At 47.5% G+C, this 14703-nt stretch overlaps 1 pseudogene; it reads left to right on the top strand.

Moving 5' to 3' along the window:
- The first annotated feature begins 12 nt into the window (after positions 1-12).
- LOC106025054 (leukocyte immunoglobulin-like receptor subfamily A member 5) lies at positions 13-2726 on the top strand (annotated as a pseudogene).
- Positions 2727-14703: the final 11977 nt, after the last annotated feature.

The raw sequence follows: 14703 nt of genomic DNA, 5'->3' as shown, positions 1-14703 counted from the left end.
CCACTTAAAGTGTCAACTGGATTAAAGTATTAACTGGGTGTTGTACAGAGAACACCACATACCCAGCCTGGAAGTGAGGCCTTGCTCTGCATGAAGACTGGGGCACCTCTCCCACCTCCTCCTTCCTGAATCACCCAGCTGTCACTGTCCCCTGGCTTCTCCAGTCCATCCAGGCAGGGAGAGCAGCAGGCATGGGTCCTGTCTTCCCCTCCACGACCACTGGTGAACAGCAAACACCTGCACCCCAAGCCTCCTTCTCCCCATTCCCTGTCCTGAGCACCCTGTGAGCCCCAGTGAGGACCCAGGCCATCTTATTTGTGCCACCACAGTGGCCTCTCCCTGCCCCACTCCAGGCTCTGCTTCCCACACTGCTCATTGCTCCATCTTCTGAGGCCTCTGTTGTTTCCACTCTCTGGGAGGGACTCCACTCTCACCAGCCAGAGCTTCCAAAGGGCTTTGTCTTCCACAGTCACCACAGGTTTCCAGGGTTGCAGTCCACTGCCCGGCGTCCCCACCGGTGATGCTCTTCAGAAACCAGAAATGTGTTCATATTAAAACGTTTCTGTCTCCTTAAAGATGAAACTCATTCCGACATGGGACAACAACAGGCTGAGGCCGCACCCTGAGTGATTGAGTTCTCTGTGTTCCTCTTCACAGAGGAAGCTCTCACCCCGCCCTGGTCCTGTCCTGCCTGTGTCCCCTCCTGTCTGCAGATTTGCCCTGATCTGAAATTGCCCTCCATCTGATACTGTATCCTATCACCCCCTTGCTCCTTTTGTGCTCCTTCTGTTAAGCACCCATCATCTGACTTCAAAGGTCTGAGTCCCCGGAGCCCAGGACGATGGCAGGAGGACACAGTGGTAGTGACAGGAGGTCTGCAAGAGAAAGGACTTGTCTGCCCCAGCCTGTAAGCTTCTGTCAGAGATAGAGCCTTATAGAAACAAGAGCCAGACTCAGGACAGGCAGTTCCTCTTCTCATAAGGAACTGATTTGACAACCCTGTGATTGGGGGCACCTGACATGTCGTGCAGTAGCCACACCCTGTATGTGTGGCTTGCCAGGCACTGTGGTCTCCTTGAGCTACACAGCCAGATCAGGGGTTGGATACGACATGAACACAACTCTCATAGCCCTGCTCTGCCTGGGTGAGATGGGAAGAAGATAGGGGATGACTTGGTCTGGGAGGGACTCCATATACCACAGCCACGCACTAGTCTATCAGGACACACAGGTCTCAGGAGACTCAGGGGAGCAGAGGACCTGCTCAGGCTCCAGGGCAAAGCTCTCACAGGTAACTCTCTTCCAGGACTGAGTCTGGACCCCAGGACCCCAGTGCAGGCAGGTGAGTGTGTCCCTCCTGGATCCTCCTCCTCCTGGGGACAAGAGGCCACACCTGGGCAGAGGGGATGAAGCACAGCAAAGGTGGGCCAGTGCTGGAAGGTCTAGAGGGTCCTGGGGCTAAGAGTTGGGATTTGAGGGGAGGAAGAATGTTCTGGGACCCAGCTGTGATTTCCCTACAGGGATTCTGCCCAAACCCAGGCTCTGGGATGAGCCAGGATCTGTGATACTACGGGGGAAACCTGTGACCCAGCATTCACAGACACACAGAACTCACCTGAGCCCAGGAACAAGACCAAGTTCTCCATCGCTTCCATAACAGAATATGATGCAGGACAATATCACTGTTACTCTCACAGCCCTGCTGGCTCATCAGAACACAGTGATGCCCTGGAGCTGGTGGTGACAGGTGAGAGCACCCTCGGGATCCCAGCCCCAAGTTCTGCCTTCCGGAAGCGGTCTGCTCTCAGGGATGTCCCCCTCTGACAGCCCAGCCCTGGGGACAGTGTGGGAGGTGTGAGTCCATTTCACCCTGCTGCCTCCTTCTCTCCTAGGAGTCTACAGCAAACCCAGCCTCTCAGCCCTGCCCGGTCCTGTGGTGACCTCAGGAGGGAACATGACCCTCCAGTGTGGCTCACAGCAGAGATTTGACAGGTTCATTATGACCAATGAAAAAGAGAAGCCCTCCTGGACCCTGGACTCACAGCAAGGCTCCAGTGGGCAGGCCCAGCCCCTACTCCATGTGGGCCCTGTGACTCCCAACCACAGGTGGACGTTCAGATGCTATGGCTGCTATTGGAACAAACCCCAGGTGTGGTCGGAGCCCAGTGACCCCCTTGAGCTCCTGGTTTCAGGTGAGGGAGGCACTGCCTTTCCTTTGAGTGACTGAGGATCTGACCCAGTGCCAAGAAAGGCTATGGAGATGAGAGGAGCCAGGGACCCTGAGCTCAGTGACAGCATGGGAGGGTGGATGTGAGACCTAAGATAGAGGATCCAGGTAGACAGAGAAAGTGAGTGTCAAACGGGGGAAGGAGAGGAAACCTAAATGGCTCCTCATGGTTCCTCTGCTCTTTATGGGTCAGAACAAATGATCTCTGGTGGACCCTCACTGTGCACTGTGCAGAATCAACCTGACACAGTCTCCCCTGATTCCCTGCAAGGACCCTCCCCAAGCCCGCCTTCTGGGCGGAACCACACTCTGTGATCCCCTTGGGGGAGACTGTGACACTCTGGTGTCTGGGGACCCTGGAGGCTCAGGAGAACTATCTGGATAAAGATGGAAGCCCCGTGCTCTGGGATACACAGAACTCAGCAGAGTCCATGAAAAAGGCTAAATTCTCCATCCCATCCATGACAATAAACAATGCAGGGTGGTATCGCTATTACTACAGGAGTTCTGGTACCTGGTCACAGTCCAGTGAACTGTTGGAGCTGGTGGTGACAGGTGAAAGGACACTCAGGGTCCCAGCCCCAGGCTCTACCTTCAGGAAGATTCTGCTAAGGGTTGTATCCCTCTCACGGCCCACGCCTGGGGAGTGTGAGTCCATTTCACACGCTGCCTTCTTCTCTCCTGGGAATCTACAGCAAACCCAGCCTCTCAGCCCTGCCCAGCCCTCTGGTGACCCCAGGAGGGAACGTCATCCTCCACTGTGGCTCCCTGCAGCAATTTGATAGGTTCATTCTGACTAAGGATGGAGAACACGAGCTCCCCTTGGACTCACAACAGCATCCCCATGAGCAGATCCAGGCCCTGTTCTCTGTGGGCGCTGTGACCCCTGGTCATAGTTGGGCATTCACTTGCTATGGCCATTACAGGAACAAACCCCAGGTGTGGTCAGAGCCCAGTGAATCCTTGGAGCTCTAATCTCAGGTGAGAAAGTCCTGACTAATTCAACAGCTTTTGAATCACCAAACACACTGACAGAGCCTGAACTCAATGGTACCTGTACTGGCAGTGACCCAGGCAAGCTCCAGAACCAGAAATCCTGAGTGTGACAGACAAGGGGACCCACAGGGCAGGCTATATGGGCAGAGCATGGCAGGAACCAGCCCCTCAGCTCAGCTCCTCCTCTCTCTAGGGTTGTTCAAGAAGCCTTCCCTCCTGACCCAGAATGGTTCTTTCCTGACCCCTGGACATAACCTGACCCTCCATAACCGACCTCAGATATGACAGATTCGTTCTATCCAAGGAGGGGTCAGGTGACCTCTTCCAGAGCCTTCTCTGGCAGCCCCAGGCAGGGCTCTCTCAGGTGGACTTCATGCTGGGCAGTGGTAGCAGCTCCCATGGAGGTCCCTACAGATACTATGATAGGTACAACCTCTCCTGTGAGTGGTCAGCCCCCAGTGATCCCCTGGACATCCTGATCACAGGTAAGGACCCCAGGGCTCAGTCAGGGACCCAGACTCTGCACAGACCCTAGAGGGGAGCCCAGGAGGTGATGGCCAGGGTGAGGCTGGGGTGTCAGGGAGGGAGAGAGACACAGGGACAGGGGAAGACAGGAGGGGCAGAGTCAGAAGAAACAGAAACAGACAGAGAGCGAGGATCCTCAAAGACAGCCCTGCTGAGGACTGAGCTCAGCACAAGCTGGGGCAGCCCCTCACCACCTCCTTCTCTCCAGAACAGCTCCCTGCCACACCCTATCTCTCGGTGCAGCAAGGACCCACGGTGTCCTTAGGAAAGAACGTGACCCTGCTATGTCAGTCATGGATTCCGATGGATGCTTTCCTTCTGTCCAAGGAGGGGGTAGCCAATCCCCCACTGCATTTGAGATCTGAGTCCCTAGCTCAGCTGTCCCAGGCAGAATTCTCCATGGGAGCTGCGAGCTCAGCCCTCTGGGGGACCTACAGGTGCTATGGCGCTCGGGACTCAGCTCCATATCTGCTGTCACAGCCCCAGTGACACTGTGGAGCTCATGATCTCAGGTGACGCATCCTGGACCCCATCAATCTGGGTATGGGATCCTTTTGGCACTGCTCCAAGGATAGCCTGGCTGGGATCAGAGCTCAGCACCCTATGCCAGGTCATCCAGAGGGGGAAGCACCCCTCAGGGAGCAGGAGGGCACCTGGATCCTCTCAGACATGACCACAAAACTGGATGGGCAGAGGTTCTGGGTGGGCAGCAGGAGGAGTATAGGGAGGCCACAGGGTAAGTGAAAGAGAATGAGCCAGTACAGATTCCACAGGAGGAGCGCCAGGCCCTCACCCACCTTTTGTGCATTTCCAAGATCCTCTGGGGCCCCAATCCCCAGGATCAGCACCCAGCTTCACAGCAGGAGTTCCTGGGTCTGTCCCAGTGTCCTAGGTCCAGGCTACCTGGAGACTCTCAGTCCATCTCGTCCTGGTTCCAACCCTGGCTCTGCTGGTGTTCAGGAGTCTGAGGGTCAGACAGAGATGTAAACAAAGACACCAGGCTCACAGAGCTCAGAGTCTGGGCAGCAGCATGAGGGAGTTTAAGAGTGCAGGTGCTGGGGCCCAGCCTCAGTGAAGAGTACCCTTGAGGTTGGGAGCAGGTAACTCAGCCCTTCACCTCCCTATCACACCCCAGGACGCCCTTCGGGTCAGCCAGACAGCAGCCCAACATCAGAAAAATAGGCTGGACATGGAGAGTGAGGGCCCTGCTGGGAGGGATCTGGGCAAGGGCTGAGCTGTGGGGCTGCTACCCCTCTGAAGATGCTGTCTTGGCCAACCCCTCTTGTGTGGGCCTCAGTGTCCCAAGGTGCTGAGAAGAAACCTGGCCTCAACCTTGAAGTTCTCCACAGTGCTGATCTTTCTGTGAGCCCTGGAGAGGCAGCCTCCCATGGGAGCCTCCAGGATGTGACTTTGCAGGGATCCTGTCCCCGTGAGCAGTGACAATGACCGTGGGGAGGATACCAGGGAGAGCAGCAGCATTCAGATTCTCACCCTGCAGCTCAGGGAACTCAGCTCTGGTGGGAGAAGGAGGCTGGAGTCAGTCACCCTGGGCTCAGTCCCCACCTGTCCTTTCCTTCTCTGTCACCCAGAGCCCAGAACTCACCCGAGGTGTCACCACCCAGATCCCATTCATGACTTTATGTCCCAGTGAGGGGCTCTATCTCTCTCCCCTCTGAGCCAACAAGGTCACTCTGTATCTTGTCCTCATCAGGGGTCTTAGAGCCCAGGAAGGGGTGGTAGTGGAAGGGAGGGTCCATAGGGGACCATCCCCCCATGAGGAGGCTGATGTAGGCTGGAGCTCCCTGCTCAGGCTCCCACCCTGAAGTCTCCCAAGGAGCTAGTGGGCAGGGAGAGACATAAGGTGACATAGGTGAGATGAGAGGAAGTGGGACTGGACTGAGGGAGAGGACAGGGCCCTGCCCTCTCCTCCTGATGTTATCATTGCAGAGTCAGCTGCTCTGCTGTCCCAGCACCTCAGCCACGGCCCTGCCCACATGGGTGGGGGAGACACTGTCACTTGACCCCCAGGAGTCCAGGACACATGGCAGTGCTGTGTATGATTTTCAGGACAGGATCAGTCTTCAGAGGAGTGGGGAGGGGGACACTGAGGGAGCCAGTGGCTTCCTGGGGCCCTGAGTACAGGGTGCCTGCTGCCCTGTGGTCAGACAGCTGGAGGTATCTGAGGTCCAGGCAGGAAGCAGGGCTCTGGAGGGCAGAGGGCAGCCTCACTGGGGTCCAACTGCAAGTGAGGCTGAGCCCCCAGAACAGCCGCTCCTGCAGAGAGAAGCACCAGGCTGCAGGCACTGCTGGGCAGGGTCCCTTCTGAGTCCCCTGGGGACTCTGTGCTCAGTGCACACCTGAGACTTGGGAGCCGCCAGCGCTGATCGCCTGGTCACTGGGGTCCACACCTGGCAGGGCTGCTATTCAATGTTGTTTGAGTCATCTCACATTTCCTGTGCTGTTGCTCTGTTTTTGGAAATGTAATGCAATGCTTTTCTGTGGAAATAGATTTAGAGACCTAAGGCATCATCCCCTAAATACAGTTAAACACACGCATCTTTGTTTTCATGGGAATAAACTATCTTCATATATCAGTTACAGAGAATAACTTCTTCATATCACATCTTCTTAAGATGTTTACACAGAGCTTTATTAGTGGACTTTGGAAATATTTCAAAGTTCTGTTCATAATAATTATTGATATTTACAGGCAGTTTTATAATTGGCCAACTGATTTGATTATTTTTAAGTAAATTCTTTGATTTATATTTTCTGAACAAAACAGTATAAATAGAAAACATATTGATTTATGTGTAATCTTTTTGTTCCATAATGATTTTTTATTTGCTGCTATCTTATAGCTCTCAACCAATTTGCTCTGATTACTGATAAAATTTATGTCAAGTACACTAAAATGGAAATTCTGTTTTCTATAATCTCAGTTGTATACTGATGTTCTTGTTTCAGGTACCCATGTATGTGGTTACACATGTATCCACTATAATCTGAATATGTAAAAATGGGTAGTTTTTCATATATCAGGCTGTATTTATTATGTTGGTTAACTAGAGCTTTTCATCCATACTCTCAGTATGATTCTACTGATACATTTTTCCTTGTTTATTTATTTATTTATCTTTTTGAGACAGGGTCTCTTTATGCAGTTTAGGCTTGTCTTGGGTTCACCTTGTAGCCCAGGCTGGTCTCCAGCTTGCAAGGATCCTGATCTTCCTGCCTATGTCTCTCCAGTGCTGGAATTACAGGAAATGCACCACCCTACCTGGCTTTTCCTTGTTGATATCAGTCATCCAACATAGCCTTTCACTTCTGAAAAGTAGAAGCACTGTTACCATGAAGCACTGACACTCCTTCCATGTGGAACACACACACATTCACTTGGACACACGAGTGTCTGTATCTGTGTGTGCACCACACTGCAGGTGTTCTAACTGCGTCATGATGAGTTATCAGAAGTCACAGGGAGGAGGAGGCAGCAGGGGACCTGGTGGGGACCTGGGTGGGGAAAGGGGTGGCCCAGACTTCACCCCTTGTGCTCCTGATGCTCTGGGGCCCTGAGGACCAGGCCTCACCCCTGGACCCCAGGTCCTCAGCTGATGGTCACGAAACCCCTCTCCAGGGGAGGTCACTCACATCATCCTATGTCCCACACTGAGCACAGAGCTCACAGGGCTTGGCTATTTAGGAATTGGAGATCACTTTTCTCCTGAATCCTAGGCTTTGTGAACTCAGCTAAACATTGCTCCAAAGGGACTCAGATGCGACTCCTGAACTCATGCAGCAGTGAGGCTGATGAGTCTAAGTGACCAGAGGTGACACTGCTGCAGCAGCAAAGGCTCATCACGTTTGCCATGATATTGAGACACAAGGATGTGGAGGTGGGGAGAGGCTCGCGTCTGTTCAAAGCTTCACACATCCCACTCATCTTCCTTGCTTCCCAGGAGGAGCTGAGACCATCAGCCCATCACAGAACAGTTCAGAGCCCAAGACAAATGAGCAAGGAGAATTCTGTTATGGGGCTGGACACAGGGGTCAAGCCATGTTCAGGAGCGCAGGTAAACATGCAGGGACCAGGGGAGATGCTGCTCTGTTCTGACCTCTGTAACCTCTTTGTCCCCATCCCAGCCTCAAAGCCCCAGGATTACACAGTGGGGAATCTCATGGATGGGCCTGGCTGGCCTGGTCCTGGTGGCCCTCGGGATTCTGCTCTTCCAAGCTGACTGCAGTCAGGGAAGGTCTCAAGATGCAGCCAGGATGTGAGGACAAGAAAGAGCCATCAGTGCAGGCAGTGCTTGGGCCTTGGACATGAATTCTACATGCCAGGGTGGCTCTAGAAGGAAATCCTAGATCTAAGTTGGGTGACCCACCACTGGGAGGCCTGAGGAAGGTGACAAGATATGGGTGCAGGGGAGTCTGGTGTGATCTGGAGAGAACTCACACTCTGTTAAATGGCTCACCTAGGGTAGTCCTGTCCTCCCTCAGCCCTGAGCACCTCTGCACTCCTCACTCTCTGCTTTAGCTCCTCCCATACCTACAGTCCCTGAGCCCTGTGAGACACAGGCAGGAGGTTGCTCAGCCTCATAGGAATCCAACTGCAGGTGAGGTTGAGCCCCCAGCACAGCTGCTCCTGCAGAGAGAAGCACCAGGCTGCAAGCACTGTTGGGCACAGCCCCTCTTGAGTCCCCTGGAGCCTCAGTGCTCAGTGCTCACCTGATACTTGGGAGGGGCCGGTGCTGCTCCCCCAGTCACTGGGGTCTCTGCCCAGCAGGTCTAGAGTGAAGTGCTCTTTAGTTCTGTTATGCATTTGGGTTTCACACTTGTGTATCGTTACTGCCAGTGTCTCAAACTAAAAATAATAAATTCTTGTGAAAAGTAAGTGATACATGAACTTGTCCTTAAAATGTAATTACACCCTTAATTTCTGGAAATTTTATGAGATTTATACATCAATTGCAGAGAACAACTTTTTAATGCCAATTCTTTCCATTCAAGATGTCGAAAATTGAGGTTTACTTCTGAACTTTAGAAATATTTCATATTTATCTGAAAATCTTATATTCACAAAAATTTTGTAATATGATTCCATATTTTAAAAGTTGATAAGTTAAGAATGTGTTTTTATGTTTTCTGAATAATAACATTATAAAACAAAGCTGTTGGTTTGCATGTATTACTGGTAATTCATATTAAAATTATCTTCCAATAACTTTTTAATGATCTCCTATGATTTATTGATGAAATATGCATCAAGTAAAATTAATTTCTCAATTGCATGCCTACTTCAGTTATTATTACATATAGTGATATATATTATTATAGCTAGTTCTACATAGTTTGTATTAAACGTTTATTCATATTCTCCCTCTTTTCATTTTTACTGCACTGGGGTAGGGACTTTACTGCACAGATTAAATGTTAAATCCTGAATGTGTTTATATTTTCTATAGCAGAACGTAAGAGATCACTTGTTCAGAAAAATCCTGTAGGCAGAGACTCAGAAATCAGAAATTAACATGGGATGAGTGTCCTAGGAGCACATATATAAGAATTGTGCTCATTGTGTTTTGTGTTTACATTTCTTTTCCCTTTTAACCTCATTATTCATTTATTCCAGTTGCATTTTTACATGTTTATAATAGGTCATTCTACATTGTTACACATCTATAAACTAGAAACACTGATTGTAGGAACCCCTGACATTTCCACCATGTAAAACACAGATACAAATGTGTGTGTGTGTGTATGTGTGTGTGATGCTATAGGTATTTCAAACTATGAGATGATCAGTTAGGATGAGATTACAGGGAAGATAGGGACAGAGCTCCAGGCTTGATCACAGCCCTATACATTCACCCTCATGAATCTGAATTTCAAGAGTCCTAAGGACTAGAGCTCCATATCTGGTCAGTAAATGAAAAGAAATTCACCTCCAGGAGAACATTGTCCTGTGTTCCAGATAAACCAAAACTCCACGGTTATTTCCCAACTTGAAATCTTATTTGTTCCCAGCTCTGAGCTCTTTAAATTCAGGCTGCCTTTATTCCAAAGTGCCTTCCACTCAAGTTCTGAATTCACAGAATGCAGTGAGAGTGAAGACTACATTGGGATAGGGTTCCTGTGGATGGCCATGAAGTCGTGTCATGACGGTAAGATACGAGGCTGTAGAGCCCAGAATAAAGGCTCTGGTCCTTCAGTGATTCACCCATATTTTCCCTTTCTTGATCCTCAGGAAAAGTGGAGACCCTCAGCCCATGACAAATCAGTCAAACTCCAAATCAGAGGAGTAAAATTCTTCTCAGTTATGGAGCTGCATTCACAAGGTGAAATCTTCTTCAGGGTAGTAGGTGGATGGATATTCAGGAATCCCGGGGGAATATTGGTCTTTTGTGACCTCTTTTTCGATAGCTCCTATCTGCAAACCTCAGGATTACACAGTGGACAATCCTAATCTGGATGGGCCTTGTTCACCTGGTCCTCAGAATTCCACTATTCCAGGCTCAGCACAGCTAAAGAAGGATCCACATGCAGCCAGGAGCTGAACCTGTGAATGAGAACACTCACTGCACAGTCATAGTGGTGAAGACGTGGCAATAAGTATGTCTTTCTGAGAGGTCTTTTGAGTTTCATTACGCATGTGGGTTAACCCCCATGTTCAGCCTATTAAGCCCAGTATTCCAGGGGTTTCATAATGTCCAGCACTCTGATGGAGGTTCAATCCCCACCATCACACGGAGAAGGGAGAACAACTGCACTATTGTTTCTGATACAAAGACGATTATTAGCCTACAGTGAAAAGCAATGAAAAGGACTATCATACCACCATTAACAATATAAAGGAAATCAGTGAAGATAATAGAGCCCCACTTACTCATGCATTGACATGACATAAGAATGAATAAGCTGTAGCTATACCACTCTAAAACCTAGAAAACAGGTCTACTGAGAAATATAGATGCAAAGAAAAACCAAATTTTTACATTCAACAAATATGTACTCAACACATTAACTCTGGCATCATTAACAGTAGAGAAGAATTCAAAAAGCAAGATAAAAGGGGAAGAGAATTGTAAGGTAAAATATCCAATTGAAGAATGAAAGAAGTTAGTATTATTAGGGTAAAAGTACTAGAAAAAAATAAATCAAAAAAGAAAAGAAAAAAGAGTAAAAGCAATAAAATAAAAAACAAAGCAAACAGCAACAAGAAACAAATTCTCCTTTGTGTTTGGGTGGATGGTTTCTTCCCAAGGTCTGTGGAATGGAATACATAGACACTGGGGGAGCAGTGAGTCACAGAAAGAGCTTATTCTTTTCTACCCATTTCTTCTGTATGTGTGCTGAGTCCTGCCTCACACTTCCTACTGGGCAGTGTCAATAATGTGGTGTCTCCCTTTATGACTATATTCATTCTAAGCAGCTCTCAGTGTTTGTGACCCTGTGTGCCCCAACTCACTACCATCTTCACCCAGCTTCATGGTTTTTGGTCCTATGCAAATCCCTTCTCCAGAGCTCTTTCAGTCCACATACTCCAATAGGTGGCAGCTGTCCAAGATGAAGCATGTCTTTGACCACACTGGCATACAGAAAAAACAAACAGGTCTGCAAATTCTGTGCCTTCCACTTTCACATGTGAACCTCTCAGAAAATCACATGCAAATAGCATGTCTTATCATGAAAGGCACAGACCACTAAATCATATCTGACCTGAGCTCAGCCTTGCTTAAATATCTCAGGGAGTCTATGTCTGTCACTGTCTCCGCTGGCTGTCTCACACCCAGCAGGTATGGTAGGGTGATCCAGAAACCCTGATGGTAGTTACATTGTGAATTCTCATTCCTGGAACAGTTTAGTCCTAAGCAATTAACCTGCTCCCCAAATATGTCATGATTAATCACAGTCAAATGTGGCAGAGTCTACAATGGATTTCTTCTTCAACTCATGTGGAAGAAATTGGTTTCAAAAGTAAATCACAGCATTGTATTTATAGTTGTTCAGCAACCACAGGATTTCCTTGGGGTAGCACTGCCAGTTCTTTCCTTGTTTCTCTCTGATACCTCCAAACCTGTTCAGATTTATCTCCTGTTCACAGAGATAGGATCCCTTCTCAGGAGTCGGTATTAGCATTCTGGGCTGCTTTCTTCTTTCTCTGCATTGAGTTCAGTTTTTCCAGTTTTTTGTGATTTCTAGTTTTCTTTGATTGATATTCCTTGATTTCCATGGCTATAGTTCCTTTTCACTTCTGCAAGTCATTGTTTTCCGGGAGTCTGGCTTTCTGGTCCAGGAGAGGTTCTGGTATGCTCCTGAGTTTTTATCAACCATCACCAAGGATATTTTTGTTTGTTTGTTGGTACACTAACATCTTGAAAGAATCTACAGTGCACAATTGGTAGAAATAGGGTCAGTAGATTTCAACTTCAATCAAATAATTTGGCAGAGAAAATCATGACCAGGTTGGACTATTTGGACCCAGGTGATAGAAAACCTTCTGTAGATATTTTCTACTTCTGAATCATCTCAGAGGTTGGGAACATTAAGATGTGCTTTGCACACCGTGAGAGGTCTTTCTCCAGAAATAGTGCAAGGGGTGCAAAGCAGTCACCTGAGCCATCACTAGACACAGGGAGATCCCGGCTGGGTACTCATAACATCAGAAGGAGAGTGGAGGGTGAGTCAGGCACAGCTGATGTGTTAGGGCCCAGGACTGCACTGCCTGGGGAGGAGACTGTGTGTCAAGGGAGGGGGTAGCTGTAACCGCAAAGTGACACCTGTCATGGCTTTCATTCAAACAAACACAAATTAATCACAATTATTATACATATGTATTTATCAGGCTATCTTCAAGGCACAATTCAAGCTTGTATAACATGGTCCAAAACTAAAATCCTTGACAACACAAGAAGAGGAAAGGGGTTTCCTGCTCACTGCAGGAAAACCCCAGCCCCACATTTGATAGAAACATTTAATATAATATTTACATGTTATGAATATTAAATGAAGAAAGTTAAAGAGCAGTTCAACTTGAGATCCTGTGATTGAAGTGACATATTGTCCAGCTTCACTGTGAGCCTTATTACCACATTACTGAGAAGAGTTTCATGTATTTGAGGTACAGAATTTGATGTCTTCCATATAAGCACAGTGTAAAATATTGCCACCATCTAGCTGATTGACACAATTTAGAACAACACACCTGCAGACAGCATTTGTGATTTTTCTTCTCTTTTTTCTGCATTTATGTATTGTTTCTTAATTGTACTGTAAGGAGACAAAAATTTCAAAGTAGGATAATATAGGAGTAAGGATGGTTAATAAATTGAGTGTTGTTATCTTTAAATTAGTTACTTAGAGTGCAAGATACAGGCACTTTATTGTGCATACAATATTAGCACAAATCATTCTTTCCAATAAACAAAGAGAAATTAGTATCATAACTATCCTGTGTGTGTATATATATATATATATATATATATTTGCTTTTCCTTTCCTTTTCACCTTTCTCTCTTCCAGTTTCTTTGATTTTCAACAGTTTCTTTCCATCTTTTATTTTTCACTGCTAGGAAACACTGACTCTCAGGCTCTTTGCAGATCTCAAGTGTGCAGCACCATTTTGGTAACTGCAGTAAAGCAGAGCTGTGATGGGGAAGTGGAGAGATGTTGGTCACGGTTCCTACGTAGATGCAGGAGGAATGAGTCATGGAGATCTGTCCATACCATACTGACCACACCTCACACAGCTGTGGTTGAGGAAGTCTTTTTCTTCTTTTGAGAAAAGTGTGTTCTCTTTCAAGATAAAGGGATTAATGAAGAGATTCTCCACTGGGCACAAGGAAAAATCTAAAGAGATGCACTGTGTGTCTTTCTCTGGTTGAAGACAGGAGAATTTCACTGCCCAGTGCGCTACCTGCTCCATGCTCTCATCTTCAGAGTAGCTCTCCTTTGTTAAAAGTAAAAAATTATGTGATCAAGCAAAATTTAAACTTCTCTACTACCATCAAAAATTAAAACCTTGGGCCAGGGATATGTGTTAGTGGCAGAACACCTGCCTGGCAAATGTGAGGTCATGAGTTCTATTCTTGGTACAAAAAAACCCCACACCCTTCAAAGGACTACAGTAAATAACTGTTTATAAGAATAGGCATTATTCATAAAAAGTATATGAAAACCTCAGAGAAATTAAACGCACTATGATATTCTCTGAAAAAATGAAATTAAAAACAGAAGCAATTTTGCAAATACATTATTTGTTCATAGGAGATATTTCACCCATTTTACAAACATCACAAGAAAAGTGAGCAGAAATTAGTTTTCAGAGATTTTTTTAAAATGCTAACATTGAAAATTATACAAAGAACAGGGAACCAAGGCTTACAGGGTTTACAGAGTACAGGGAAAGGCTAGAAATGAACAAATAAGTAAAATAGTGACCCAGGATAAAATGGAATTGGAAGACAGATCATTACATAATCCTCTACTGAACTTCAAGAAGATGCATGTAATGAATACAGAACATTTATTTGATAAATTTTCAATATTTGTATATTGATCACTATGCTCATGTGGCAGGAGATGCTGCCTAGAGGAGCAGAATCCCATCTGGGTCTCTCGGAGGGCAGTGAATACACAGCAATGTCTCCCTGTGGTTCCGGGTGCAGCAGTTTGGGATATGCAGTGTGCACGCACTGGGATTGTTTGGCAATGGGTTCAGTGTGGCCTGTAGCTGTTGCACCCTGGGCCTCATCTGTAAGTTTCCCAAGCCCCTGCCCCCACTGTTATGTGTGAGAAGGAGCTGGTCATCTTCCTGTGTGGGCAGCAGGCAATGAACATTTTGGAGTGTGACCTGGTACTGTGACAATCACATCCTGTTTATTTTCGACCTCTCCTCAGTTCCTACCTCCTGTTCTGTAGAAAAAATATCATGCCCCAAATCACTCAGCCTCCCA

The sequence above is a fragment of the Cavia porcellus genome, unplaced genomic scaffold (assembly GCF_034190915.1).
Source record: "Cavia porcellus strain 051 isolate PalLab524CR breed Dunkin Hartley unplaced genomic scaffold, mCavPor4.1 scaffold_7, whole genome shotgun sequence".
NCBI lineage: Eukaryota > Metazoa > Chordata > Mammalia > Rodentia > Caviidae > Cavia > Cavia porcellus.
The sequence above is the reverse complement of the archived record's forward strand: the minus strand, read 5'-3'. Positions and strand labels throughout refer to the sequence as shown.